At 38.0% G+C, this 14,924-nt stretch overlaps 1 pseudogene; it reads left to right on the top strand.

Moving 5' to 3' along the window:
* Positions 1–14,129: 14,129 nt before the first annotated feature.
* LOC127428015 (putative nuclease HARBI1) overlaps positions 14,130–14,924 on the top strand; it is a 31,211-nt pseudogene continuing 30,416 nt past the window's right edge.

The following is a 14,924-nucleotide window of genomic DNA, read 5'->3' as shown; positions in this document are numbered from 1 at the left end:
GCAGCAGTGTTTTACCATGCTTCCACTAAAGCCCTCTGTCTTTGCTTCACAACAGCTGTAACAAGCATTACAGCTGTGGTCACCATCTCCTCCTGTTCATTACAAGCACCATATTTCCCTGTCTCTGGGTAGACCAAGCAAGTTGATCTGACAGTATACCTATGGTACAACTCCCTATCATCGTACATAGGTCCTTTAATCTAAACCATCCACCCAGATCGGGTCCTAATGTGAGGCTGCCTCCATAAGCTGGCTGATTAGATGCAATATTTCAATGGTACAGCCCCCTATAGTTGCATAAACATCATTCGTCTAAACCTTCTGTCTCCCCTTCGAATTGCATTGTGAGCCCTCCCTTTCGAACGCAGTATGACCAACACTCGTTCTCACTTTACCCATTCGATTGCTTGCTGGGCTTACCTGTTCGAATGCTGTGAGCTCTCTCTCTCTCTCTCTTTAGAGCAGTCTCCTGTTCGAATCGCAGTGCGAGCCCTCCCTTTCGAACGCAGTGCGAGCCAACTCTCATTCACACATTCATCGTTCGATTGCTTGCTGGGCTTACCCGTTCGAATGCTGTGAGCTCTCTCTCTCTCTCTCTTTAGAGCAGTCTCCCATTCGAATCGCAGTGTGAGCCCTCCCTTTCGAACGCAGTGCGAGCCAACTCTCATTCACACATTCATCGTTCAAATGCATGCTGGGCTTACCCATTCAAATGCCATGAGCTCTCTCTCTCTATAGAGCAGTCTCCCGTTCAAATCGCAGTGTGAACCCTCCCTTTCGAATGCAGCACAAAAAACTCTCATTCTCACTTTCCCCGTTCGATTGCTTACTGGGCTTACCCATTTGAATGCAGTGAGCTCTCTCTCTCTATAGAGCAGTCTCCCGTTCTAAGGAGATGCCATTTGAATCGCAGAGTGAGCCCTCCCTTTCGAACGCAGCATGAGCAAACTCTCGTTTTCACCTTCCCTATTCGCATGCCATGAGCCCATCCACTTCTACGATGAGTGGTGGTCTCCCGTTCGAATCGCAGTGTAGCCCTCTCGACCAGCCATCGTACAAGAATGCACCTTCAAACACACACATAAAGTGCTCCCTCTATACAGATTTTGTGGGGGGAAGAACAATTCTGAAGTATCAGCCAAGCCAATTTACCAAATAAAATTGTTGCTGGTTCGCTGTCCTAATACTTCCTGCCATAGTCATAGTACCGATCTTTCATCTTAACTCGAGTCCTGATTAACCCCCAAAAATGCATTGAGTCTTGAGCTCTGAGCCCTCCAGTATATGGACAACAAGCCAAATACATTTACTGCTTCAACACAAGATTACATTAACATACAAACTACTGAAATTAACAGAGGTTCAGGAGGAGCATGTTAATTTTAATCTGACAAATCACAGCCCACGAGCAGGTGTATATAAGCCGCTGCTTACCTGCTTCCTGTTACAACACTCCTGACATCCCACCTCCACCCCATCTCCACATATTCTCTAGATTCATTATTTAAATAAGTAAAGTCTGGGGGTAATCAGGACTCGAGTCGAGTCTCGAGCTCCGAGCCCTCTAGTATATGGACAGCAAGCCAAATACGTTTACTGCTTCAACACAAGACATTAACATATGAACTTCTGAACTTACAAATGGAATTTGGATTTTACAAGTTTAGCAAACTGTTCACAGACATTGATGAACATTTTTAATAGGATATGGGTTAGGTTAGGGTAGTAAAGTCTTCATAGCTTTCGTCTCTCAGCAAACTAAACCCACGTAGAAGAATGCTATTTTTTGTTTTTTGTTTTGAGGAGATTCTGTCCTGTGCTACTAACACAATGGAGCACAATTATCTAAGGAAGAAAAGCTCAGTGGCACTGACAAATGTAGCATTTCCCATTCATGAAACATTCTATACTTCCATCAGGGGCTAAATAACCCATTGTTTATCTGCCCAAGGAAAATAATAGATTTCCAGGAAACTCTTCTGGTATATGGCACTTAGTATATGTTCCATGAAATCTGGGCTGAAGAACTCCTGACATATTTTGTGAATTTCAATTAGTCTTGGTTGTTGTGAAGGCAGGCATTTGTACCTTCGTTGGCTCTACTCAAATAGATGCTAAAAAAACATGGAGAGATTTGTCGTTAGTAAAATCTGTTTCGAGAAATAAAAGCATTTTAATCAAGTACAATCCACAATGAACAAAGCTTAAGACTGTTTTTAGGTAATCAAAGTTAATATTTTTAAACATATTTCAGGTTGAACTATTTTTTTTCATAAGGCACCTTTTGCAGTTTTTCACATTGTTCAATAGATATCACAGCTTTACAAAATTATATTTTTGTACTGCTTTTTTTTTTTTAATTAAAAAAAACTGCTTTTTTAATATTAAAATATTATTGACTTTTGAGACTAACTAGCCTATAAATGATGGTCGATACATTAAAACTTTAAGCACATTACATTGGGATGACAAGGAATACAACACAGCTAAACAGCTCAACATAAATAAAAATGTACATTATATACTTAATATACATTCCTGGTTTTATTGTGCACAATTCATTGGTGGACATTATTCAAAATAAGAATAATTCATGGTCTTTCATCAAAGTGTAATAACTTGCTCCACCTCTAAAATGACTTCTTTTTTGGCTGATGTTTTTTTTTTTTTTTTTTTTTTACTTTCATTCAGGTCTAGCTCCATTCTGTTATGGGATTGTTCACTTTTCATGGTCCAATAAATTCCTGATGGATAGAATGAAGTCCTGCCCAACATTTTTCTCACAATCCTTCTAATCGGTTGAAAATGCCATTTCATGTTGACTTTAGACCCCAAAGAAATCAAAATTAGAGTTTTGTGGCTTTTAAGTTTTGTAGCTTGGAGGCCATATACTGTATGCTAGTGTACTGGCATATAGACATGATATAATTTTAGCAGTTGACAAAATGTGCTTTTGACAGATATACACATTTAAAATGTTCAGTCTTTCCCTTCAGGAAAAACAAAACAAGAAAATGAATGACCTTACATTACGCAAATTTCTGTCCAATCAAATATTCTCTAGAACAGGGGTACTCAACTTTGGAAAGCTGGGGGGACGGAAAGCAGGATCCAGGGCCATACACTTTTTTTAATAGCTTAATTATTATTATTTTATTATAGGTGCAGTATGTAACAATTTTCATGTAATATATATATATATATATTTTTGACAATGTGTGAATGGCTTGTAACGCAACTTAAAAAATTAGCCCTTCCCGGACTTCCTATGTTGCCTATTAAAGCCTGTAATCTGATTTTCATGTGAAGGGAGTGGGTCGGTTTTGCCGGGAAAATCCAAAGGATGTGACGTTTATGCGCACTCCCGAGAGCCTTGCCTCAGTGCTTCTCTTCCGCTATTCAACAGCAACAACAAACTGCAACACGAGGTAACGTTATCTTAGAGATGGAATCCAGCAAACGGCCAGCTCCCAGCACAACACCGACTCCTACACAAACTCAGAGTAAGCCAAAACAAAAAACAAAAAAAAAACATTTATCTACTGAATCCCGTCTGGCTAAGTGGGAACATGTTCGTGGTTGAGTGAAAACTAGAGTGAACATCGGAAGGGCATTTGATTTCTTGAAGGACCTTCGTTGGATTTTGGGGATCAAAACTGACTCTGAATTGGCATTCTTCTTATTGGACAAGTAAGCTTACATAACTGCAAAGCATGTGAAATATAGTGCCATAAGGACTGATATGTGTAATTTTAGCTAACTTGATCTTGCCTACTAACGCTGACGAATTGCAAGCTACCTTGCTTTGTAACTTTCAAATAATTTCAACGATCTTCTCTTTATACTAAAAGTCAGGTATACAGGATACATTTAAGCAAATACGCTAGTTTCTTGATCGTAGTACAACATATGACATACAAAACATACAATAATACAACATAACAGTGCAGTGCAACCGTAAACTGTCTGGTATAGTTTGGTAGTATGTAGCTGTATGTGTGTAGCAATATGCTATGTTAGCTGATAAGTAGTTTTAGTTTAGTCTCAAAGTTTGTAGTTAAACAATCATAACTGTGTAATTTTAATTATGCTACCTCATCTGTCAGCATGATGCTGGTGAATCATGTCTCTTTGTATGGTAAGTCATTGTTTTGGCCGATGCTCACTCGCTCATGTTGTAGGTTCTACTGGTTGTTTAGATCAGTGTTACTATCAGAAGTAATTAATAATTATTAATTAATAATTAATAATTATTTCTGTAGTTATTAATATTTCAATTAAATAATAGAATTTAAGTCATTAAAACCTCATACGGGGCTCCAGTAAGTGTAGTGCGCTACGTTCAGGAGCAGGTTTGGTTATTAGCAATAATTAATAATTATCAAAGATAATTATCAATTATTAAAATCAATAGAACATTGATGAGAAACAATGTTAGCTTTTCTAATCCTTTAAATCAACAATTATCAAAGATAATCATTAATTATTAACATCGATGAAACATTGATTAAAATTAACACTAGCTTAGTGATCCTTCAAATTCAACAATCATCAAAGATAATTATCAATTATCAAAATCAATAGAATATTAATAAGGATTAATATCACCGGGGCACCACCCTGGAATCAGGGACTAATAACAAGACAGTATAACAGTCTCAATATTAGATTGTTCTCTTAGGAAAATTGACGTCCGGAGAACAACAACATTCAAAAGGAAACAATGAAGGCTTGAATCCAAGCACTGACATCCCCTGCCAGCCTTTGACAAAGCTGTACGCAAAACAAACCAAAACACTTCTCTTTGTTATATTTCAAAGTTTATTCATGCAGTAATATCAATTAATAATCAATACAATGCAGTCAATAAACTTCCAAATTACAACTACAAACTAAACAGTGACATGATTAGATATGGTAACCAAAATAAGCCTATAACACATGAGAGGACGGTATGTGTGTGTGTGAATGTGTGTGTGTGTGTGTAAGGAGTGACGTGCACAAAATGGTGGACGTGACTCTCGTGGAGAGTACGTCATGCGAGGTTTCTGGCCAGAGAATATGGCTGCGAATGTGGGCGGAGAGAAGCTGGTTAATGGCATCTGCCCATTTACCACGTGTCTCCGCTTATACGAAAACATGGGGACAAAGCTGAGCTATATCACCAAGTTATCTACTAGCCAAATGCATGTGCGGGTATATTTGTGAGGGGGTCGTGTGTGTGTGTGTGTGTTTAGTACGAGAGAGAGAAAGAATAAAGTGGCGGCACCGAAACCGGTTTTGCAATCGTGGGAGAGAAAGCAGCTGTTAGTTTGTCACTCAGAGACCCGGTGAATGGCTCGTAAACCATCTCGCAGTCTTTGGTTCTTTAATGGATAAACTCAGTGTGCCGGTCTCACCCACGATGGCGGAAATACACAACAGTCCAACATGGTTGGACTACAACACAGCAAAATCTAATTCATGAAAATAGTACATTACAGTAATACCGTAAGTATTATTAGCAGCAATGAGCGGACTCAGCGGTCCGTAAACTGTACAAGCAATAACCTTGATACACAAGAATAACACACTATAATATTCTATCTCTGCCCAAACGTAAACATCTTACTTGTATCACGTGAGGACGCAGGTAGAATGTGTGTTCATCCGTCCTTTAACTCCGACTCAGTTCCTCGAGGCTCGGGTGATGACGGGAGGCCGTTTCCTCGCTCTGTCGGTGGGTGATACGGCTGCTGATTCTCGGCGGGCTGGCTGAACAATCAGCGATGTTGACTCAGTTGAAGAGGGAAGAGAAATCTTCTTTCTTCACTTCTGCAGGCAAATGGATGAAGATGCAGATTGCTCGGCTGTCTCCTTCAGATCCGTTAAACTGTTTGGTGGAACACAGAGTAATCTCAACTCGTCCAGCGAAATGGAGATTGTATGGCCACAGTTTCAAGTCGTATGTTACTTCCTTGTGCCACAAGGCTACACCTGAGTGCAGCAATGAACTGTGTCTACACACGGCGAGCAAAGTTGCTGGAAGCAAATCCCGGAAGGATCTCAGAATTATTTCTACTCCCGATGACGTCATGGTTGAGGGACGTTCTGTTGTGTGCCTCATCCAATAGGAGTTGAGAGTTCGAACCTTTAGTGAGCAAGGCTTCATGGGATTTGTAGTCTGTTTTGGACTCCCTTTGTTTGATTTTGGCATGGTTTTTATCAGTAAAATGTATGACTTTTTGTTTGGGCCTCAGTTAGGTTTTACGACTGTGCTAGGCCTGCCTTTGTCTTCTATCTGAATACATGAGGCCCAACAGTGTCCATATGGAGTGTGTGCACGAGTGCGAGCATGAGCAACAGGTAGCTGGCTGCAGTTCACTTAACGGCCACAGGTGTCATTAATAACAAGGGTTTCTGAATCTTACATACTGCACCTTTAAATAAAAGTATTTTAATTACTTTTTCATTTTTAAATATGCTATTTAATAAATCATGGCCATGTAATTTACATAATAAATAAATAAATAGAATATATATATATATATATATATATATATATATATATATATATATATATATATATATATATATACACTGGCAGCCAAATGTTTGGAATAATGTACAGATTTTGCTCTTATTGAAAGAAATTGGTACTTTAATTCACCAAAGTGGCATTCAACTGATCACAATGTATAGTCAAGACACAATTTGAAAAATAAATAAATAAATAATTAAACTACTTCAGAGTTCTCATTAAAAAATCCTCCACGTGCAGCAATGACAGCTTTGCAGATCCTTGGCATTCTAGCTGTCAGTTTATCCAGATACTCAGGTGACATTTCACCCCACGCTTCCTGTAGCACTTGCCATAGATGTGGCTCTCTTGTCGGGCACTTCTCATGCACCTTACAGTCTAGCTGATCCCACAAAAGCTCAATGGGGTTAAGATCCATAACACTCTTTTCCAGTTATCTATTGTCCAGTGTCTGTTTTTTTGCCCACTCTAACATTTTCTTTTTGTTTTTCTGTTTCAAAAGTGGCTTTTTCTTTGCAATTCTTCCCATAAGGCCTGTACCCCTGAGTCTTCTCTTTACTATTGTACATGAAACTGGTGTTGAGCAGGTAGAATTCAATGAAGCTGTCAGCTGAGGACATGTGAGGTGTCTATTTCTCAAACTAGAGACTCTGATGTACTTATCCTCTTGTTAGTTGTACATCTGGCCTTCCACACCTCTTTCTGTCCTTGTTAGAGCCAGTTGTCCTTTGTCTTTGAAGACTGTAGTGTACACCTTTGTATGAAATCTTCAGTTTTTTGGCAATTTCAAGCAGTGTCTATCCTTCATTCCTTAAAACAATGATTGACTGACGAGTTTCTAGAGAAAGCTGTTTCTTTTTTGCCATTTTTGACCTAATATTGACATGCCAGTCTATTGCATACTGTGGCAACTCAAAAACAAACACAAAGACGATGTTAAGCTTCATTTAATGAACCAAATCGCTTTCAACTGTGTTTGATATAATGGCAAGTGTTTTTTCTAGTACCAAATTAGCAATTTAGCATGATTACTCAAGGATAAGGTGTTGGAGTGATTGATGCTGGAAATGGGGCCTGTCTAGATTTGATCAAAAATTACATTTTTCAAATAGTGATGTTTTTTTACATCAGTAATGTCCTGACTATACTTTGTGATCAGCTGAATGCCACTTTGATGAATTAAAGTACCAATTTCCTTCTGAAACAGCAAAATCTGTACATTATTCCAAATTTTTGGCCGCCAGTGTATATAGCATAATTTTTGTAAAATTGTGGTTATTTAAAAAATAAAGATCCACACTTTTACAAGTAGTCCATATCCTGCAGCACAATGCGTCACTCTAAAAAATGACTGTGTACAATAAAAATTTACATTTTGTGAAATGTCAACATGCCATATATAGAAAGAAGATATGATCTGTTCTGTTGTAATTGTAAAACAAAGTCATCATGACACTGGCAAGTGAACACACACACACACACACACACACACACACACATGTTAGTGCGGCTATCCTTATGAGGACTCTCCATAGACAATGATTTTTATACTGTACAAACTATAGATTGTTTTCCCTAAACCTAACCCTGAAAAAAAAAAAAAAAACATTCTGCATTTTTACATTTTCAAAAAAACATAATTTAGTATATATATTTTTTTGTTGTTGTTGTTGTTGTTGTTGTTTTTTAAGCGCTTTGAATTATGGGGACACTATAAATGTCCTCATAAACCACATTTATGATATATCCAAAATATATCCAATTCTGGCTCCAAAAGTGCTTCAATGAAAAATAATTTCCTGGCTCATATTGAGAGCCAGTGGTATGTTTAGCTGTGTGATTTGATGTCGATACTGACTGAAAAATAAAATTATAATTTGTCTACATTTGTTCATCATTTGTGAAGATGTGGTTTAAGCGAAAATAATTAAAGATTATTTACAATGGTAATGGTAAAGCAAACACACAATTAGACTGAAAATGACTTGACAGAGCTCTGTTTGGTTGGCAATTTATTTTGCTTTTTATTTTGAGAGTTTGCAGAAATACCTGTCAGTTCTGAGATACACCCCAGTGCAGCTTGGAAAAACAAATGCATTTGCCTGACTTAAGCCAATGTTGCATATCAAATCACGTCCAGATGTTATTTAAATACTTTTACTTTCAATAGTCTGCTTTCACACTCAGACATTTTCACAATCAGATTACAATTACAATTCCTATCAGCTCTACAATTTGCCCAAGATGCGTTACGTGTCTTAGTGTGAATGGGGCCTATGTCCTAAATCAGTGGTCCTGGTTTTGCTGCAGGACACAGATGGACATCATCTGTTGTCATCATCTGCACACAGATGTTGGACATCAACACAGTACCAAACTAGTTCTTTGTACAAAAGTTAACAAAATAAAAATAATAATAATAAAATAATATAAAATAATAAAAAAAAATTTATTAACACCATGAACTGCATGGCACTAGCATAGCATAAAGTATGCAACCAGCCAGAAGCAACTGTATAGCAATGTGTTTTAAACTGCTTAAAACACCTTAGCAACCACATAGCAACACCTTGTCAACCACCCACAACACTCTGGCATCATGATACAAAAAAAAAAAAAACATAACACAAATCTACTTTAAATTTAAGTTTGTGTGTTAAGTTTTTAAAACTATCCCCTTCTTCTTGTTATATTATACTGTTTATGCAGTATCTCTGCGTAAAAGCTTTGCTTCTTGGTCCAAGCAAACAACAGTGAATGCCCACTTTTTCAGCCGTCTGGGTTCCAGAACTATTTTTCCCATTATTTTTTTTTCATAGGCTTTTAAAAATTCTCCATAGAAACGTTGTACGCCATGAACCAAACCAACCTCAAGTAAATAACATTACAAACTTTGTTTTTAGGCAAAAAATACTTGCAAATCTGACAAAAAGACAAAGGTATAAGACTGTGTACTTGCCATCTTTTATGACAGCACAAACTACAATCCCATGAAGCATTGTAAATTATGCAACTGGATAAAAAACAATGGGAATATATTAAACTATTGATTTTTAGTTGTTGATTATCAGTATAGGAACATTATATTTTAAATTTATTGCAACATATTCTGATATGTACAAATATATAAGTAGTTTAAGGGTGAAAGGAGACTGAATCGAGCACGTCATTCACAGTGGGTCATGGGAGAGGTCGCATCTGGGCTCGTTTCGCAGGCTTTGTAGGCTGTGGTTCTTTGATTGGTGAAGCATTCTCTGCTGGACCACGGGTAATGTAGTTGTTCACCAGGAGATTCCACTATCAAACACGAATTGGCTTCAGTGGCAGCATATACAGTTGTGCTCAAAAGTTTGCATACCCTTGGAGAATTGGTAATATATGTAAAATTTTTAAAGAAAACATGAGTGAGCAGGCAAAACACATTTCTTTTATTTCTTATGGGATTCATATTCAACTGTAGGCTATAACAGAATTGCACAATCATAAAACAAAACATGGCAACAAAGAAAAAAATGAAATGACCCCTGTTCAAAAGTCTTCATACCCTTAGTTTTTAATACTGTGTATTGCCCCCTTTAGCATCAATGACAGCATGCAGTCTTTTGTAATAGTTGTCTATGAGGCTCCAAATTCTTGCAGGTGGTATAGCTGCCCGTTCATCTTGGCAAAATTCCTCCAGGTCATGCAATGTCTTTGGTCGTCTTGCATGAACCGCACGTTTGAGATCTCCCCACTGTGGCTCAATGATATTAAGGTCAGGAGACTGTGATGGCCACTCCAGAACCTTCACCTTTTTCTGCTGTAACCACTGGAGGGTCAACTTGGCCTTGTGCTTAGGGTCAATGTTGTGCTGGAAAGTCCAAGAGTGTCCCATGCGCAGTTTTCGTGCAGAAGAATGCAAATTGTCTGTCAGTATTTTCTGATAACATGCTGCATTCATCTTGCCATCAATTTTCACAAGATTCCCCATGCCTTTAGAGCTCACACACCCCCAAAACATCAGTGAGCCACCACCATGCTTCACAGTGGGGATGGTATTATTTTCACTATAGGCCTTGTTGACCCCTCTCCAAACATAGCGCTTATGGCTGTGACCATAAAGCTCTATTTTGGTCTCGTCACACCAAATTACAGTGTGCCAGAAGCTGTGAGGTGTGACAAGGTGTTGTCGGGCATATTGTAACTGGGCTTTTTTGTGGCATTGGCGCAGTAAAGGCTTCTTTCTGGCAACTCGACCATGCAGCTCATTTTTGTTCAAGTATCGTCGTATTGTGCTCCTTGAAACAACCACATCGTCTTTTTCCAGAGCAGCCTGTATTTCTCCTGAGGTTACCTGTGGGTTTTTCTTTGTATCCTGAACAATTCTTCTGGCAGTTGTGGCTGAAATCTTTCTTGGTCTACCTGACCTTGGCTTGGTATCAAGAGATCCCTGAATTTTCCACTTCTTAATAAGTGATTGAACAGTACTGACTGGCATTTTCAAGGCTTTGGATATCTTTTTATATCCTTTTTCATCTTTATAAAGTTCCATTACCTTGTTACGCAGGTCTTTTGACAGTTCTTTTCTGCTCCCCATGGCTCAGTATCTAGCCTGCTCAGTGAATCCACGTGAGAGCTAACAAACTCACTGACTATTTATACACAGACATTAATTGCAATTTAAAAAGCCACAGGTGTAGGAAATTAACCTTTAATTGCCATTTAAACCTGTGTGTGTCACCTTGTGTGTCTGTAACAACGCCAAACATTCAAGGATATGTAAACTTTTGATCAGGGCCGTTTGGGTGATTTATGTTATCATTATGATTTAAAAAGGAGCAAAACAACGATGTGATGATAAATGGCTTCATAGGATCACTATCCTTAAATATCCTTAAATTGCATGATCAGTCATATTTTCAAAATCAATGCCAAAATTTCACAATTTCTGCCAGGGTATGCAAACTTTTTAGCACAACTGTACCATTGATGAACAACTGCAGATCTCATGGTAGGTCTGTCTTTAAATATTTATAATTTATCATTGAAAATCAACATGTCTATGAAAAAAATAATGAGATTTTTACTTCTGGAACCAGACTGTTGCGCTCTATTAGCCTTGCAAATTATTGCCATCAATAATTGGGTCAAAGTCAGTAAGAACATGCCTGGCCACAGAACCTGAATGACTGGAGGTGAAATTTCCCACTGTACAAGGTGTTTAAGTGTCAATAGATTTTCCAGCCCCTTTGATTGAAGATAATTACCTCAGTGATTTGAGTCTGTGCAGCAAGGGCCCACTGAAGAGCCATTACCGCCCACCGCCTCTCTCCGTTTCCTGGAAAAGAACAAAGAAACCATGAACAAAGAGCACGGTTGAGCCAGTCTTGCTCTGAAGATAAGTGATCAGAAATAATTTTCCCTTTTCACCTGCTGGGAGGGCCAATCACATAAGGACTAAGATGAGGGCCAATGGCCCAGGAAGCCTGACTGGACATGAGACAACAACATACTGGTCAACAACACTGGGTCTATGTTTAGTCTCAGCACAAACAGTAAATAACAATATAAATCTAGCAAAGATTATGTTGTATGTTCTTTTAAGATTGCATCATGAGGTCTTAAGTGCTGTTTATATAAAGTCTTGAAGAAATAGTTCACCAGAAATGAATATTCTGTTATCATTTACTCACCCTCATGTTGGTCCAAACCTTTAAACCTCCATGACCTCCTTTCCAGTGTTTAGCTTTCCATCCACAGCTGGAACCAGCTTTCTAAAGAGGTCAGATGTGCTCCAACATTAGCCACATTCAAGACCAGACTGAAAACACATCTGTTTTACTGTGCATTTATTCACTGAGCACTGTGCTGCACTCACTGATTGCATTGCATAATTTTATTTTATTTTATTCATTTTTAATCATTTTGACTTTTTTAAATGTATTTTATTTCATTTAGATTCTTATTTCTTGTACTTAACTGGTTTTAAAAATATTTTTTTATATATCTTGTATTTTCTTTATCCTTTTGATGTAAGGCAGATGCTATCTGCACCCTGGTGTAAATAATGGTTTATGCTATTTACACCCCAGTGCAAATAGTGGAAGATATTATTTTCACCCCAACCCCAGTGCAAATAATGGTAGATACTAATTGCACCCTGGTACAAATACTTTCAGATACTATTTGCACCCATATTTAAATACTAACATACAGTATGGGCATCACTGCAGTGTGTTTATTGTGTTTATTTAGAGTCCCACAGACAAACTACATTAACCCCTACCCCTAAACCTAACCTTAACCTTACCTTACAAAACATAACCTTGGTTTTACTACAGTAACCATGGTTTCACTCTAGAACGAGTTCGATCGACAGACCCCACCTCTGGATCAAACCCTTCTTTGCCCTCCCAGACATTCAACATGACCAAATCACTGCGATGAAATCAACATTTATATTCATTTTTATCTATTATTTTAAGGAAATATTAAGAGTGGAAAAAGGAAATCGGATGGTAAACAATACACAGATTCAAACCGCGGTCGCTAGGACAATAGTACACAATCACAGACCACCTTTACACCCCATGCCACTACATTAACATCTATTGTCTAGTTTGTCATATATTTCTGTAGTTCCACCAGGCTATTAGGGTGCAAATAGCTGCCCTGTGTGGAAGATGCTATTTACACCAGGGTGCAAATAGACACTGTGTATGAAATGTGCAATTTAAATAAACTTGCCTTCCATGGCATACAAAAAAAAAAAAAAAGAAAAAGTGACCAGGGGCTGTCAAGCACCAAAAAGGACCATAAAGCAGCATAAACACACCATGAAAAATAGTCCATATGACTTGTTCTTTATATTCCAAGTATTCCAAGGCCATACAATACCTTCGTGTGAGCAATAAACTGAAACTGTTATTTGCTTAAAAAATTTGCTCTAGGCCGCAGCTCTCAAATGTCATTTAGGGTCTATTTACACTGGTCACTTCATGTGTTTTTACTGATCGGATAGCTATCCGACTGAATAAGCTCATTCCATCTACACCTGACCACATCAATGTTTCTCTGCCAAACAGATATAAATCAGATCTTCAATTCCTGTGCTATATGCAAATAAAACAGAGTTCACTTCCATGATCATGCTAATTACGGACAGCAATTTTAAAGATGTGATTTATTATTTGCTTCCAAGTGACTTTGAACAGTGTGCGTGTGCTCCTGTTTGTGCGTGGGGTAGGGTGTTTAAAATCTACAATCTGCCCCTCCATTTTGCATCATCGTCCCAAAGAAAGACAACTGACTAACAGGACTTAGCTCCAAGGCCTAAATAATGGAGAAGTTACATTAGGTAAAGTCATTTGGGAATTCATAGGCCCTCTTACCAGTGTTGGCTGGCAGTAGAGCATGTGGTCCTCCTTAATGCCAGATGAATAATTGTATAATAATCATAACATGAAACTGTCAAGTTATGTTAAAACATTCATAGAAACACAGGAACTGTCAAAGATTATAGGCACAGCAGAATATGCTGTGCTAAAATCAAGTGAAAAGACTCATTTGCTTGCAGTTGCATTTTTTTAAATATAACTAGTCTAACTCACCCTCGCATGTGAAATCCACGATGCCTCCACAACAGATCTTTGGCATTTTCCACACCTCTGTTGAGAGCAGGGTACATAACTAACTTTTTGACCCAATTTTACCAGTCACTTTGATTTTTACAGCCACCTTTATCCAATTCATATATACAGTATATTACTTACAGTCCATATACAATAAAATGTGAACTGCCAGTTTTAAAGTGATTTCAATTCAGAGCACCTCCTAAAATGCCAGAGATCACTTGCAGAGCTCAGATAAAGAACATGCGCACAGGGGCTTTTCTTTTGTCTGTTCTTTAAAATATAATCATATGTGTTCCTTCAAGCATGCGTCTTCGAGTCGAAGCAATGACATCTCTTGTCAAATGTCACTCTTGCCCTGTTCAGAACTGGTATTAACATCTGTCTCGGGAGATCCGATCAGAAGTCGACAGCGCTAAATGCAGATGCAAATTATCAAAAACATACAGATTGGCCGGAAGATGAGCTAAATTACTTATGTTCAAAAAGTACCCACTTTTTGGTTAATTTCATACCCTGTTTGTTTATGGTATGTTTAGATAATGTTTAATGTTTAGATATCACATGAGTCATGTCTTACTCCCAATTGTCGGGTTTAAGCATAAAGCCAAAATGCACACATAGATTAGATTTTAATTTTGCCGGTGGTAGCAAGAGTATCATCCTATTTAAATATGGTGGTCTACTGCTGCTCAGGTGATTGAAAGCCAACTTGCATGGTAGACGTTATAGGGTAAACTTAAATTTTAAAAGAGCCACATAATATCGATACAGATGCAGCTGTATTAATACAT

The sequence above is a fragment of the Myxocyprinus asiaticus genome, chromosome 37 (assembly GCF_019703515.2).
Source record: "Myxocyprinus asiaticus isolate MX2 ecotype Aquarium Trade chromosome 37, UBuf_Myxa_2, whole genome shotgun sequence".
NCBI lineage: Eukaryota > Metazoa > Chordata > Actinopteri > Cypriniformes > Catostomidae > Myxocyprinus > Myxocyprinus asiaticus.
This window is presented reverse-complemented; position numbering and strand designations above follow the sequence as displayed.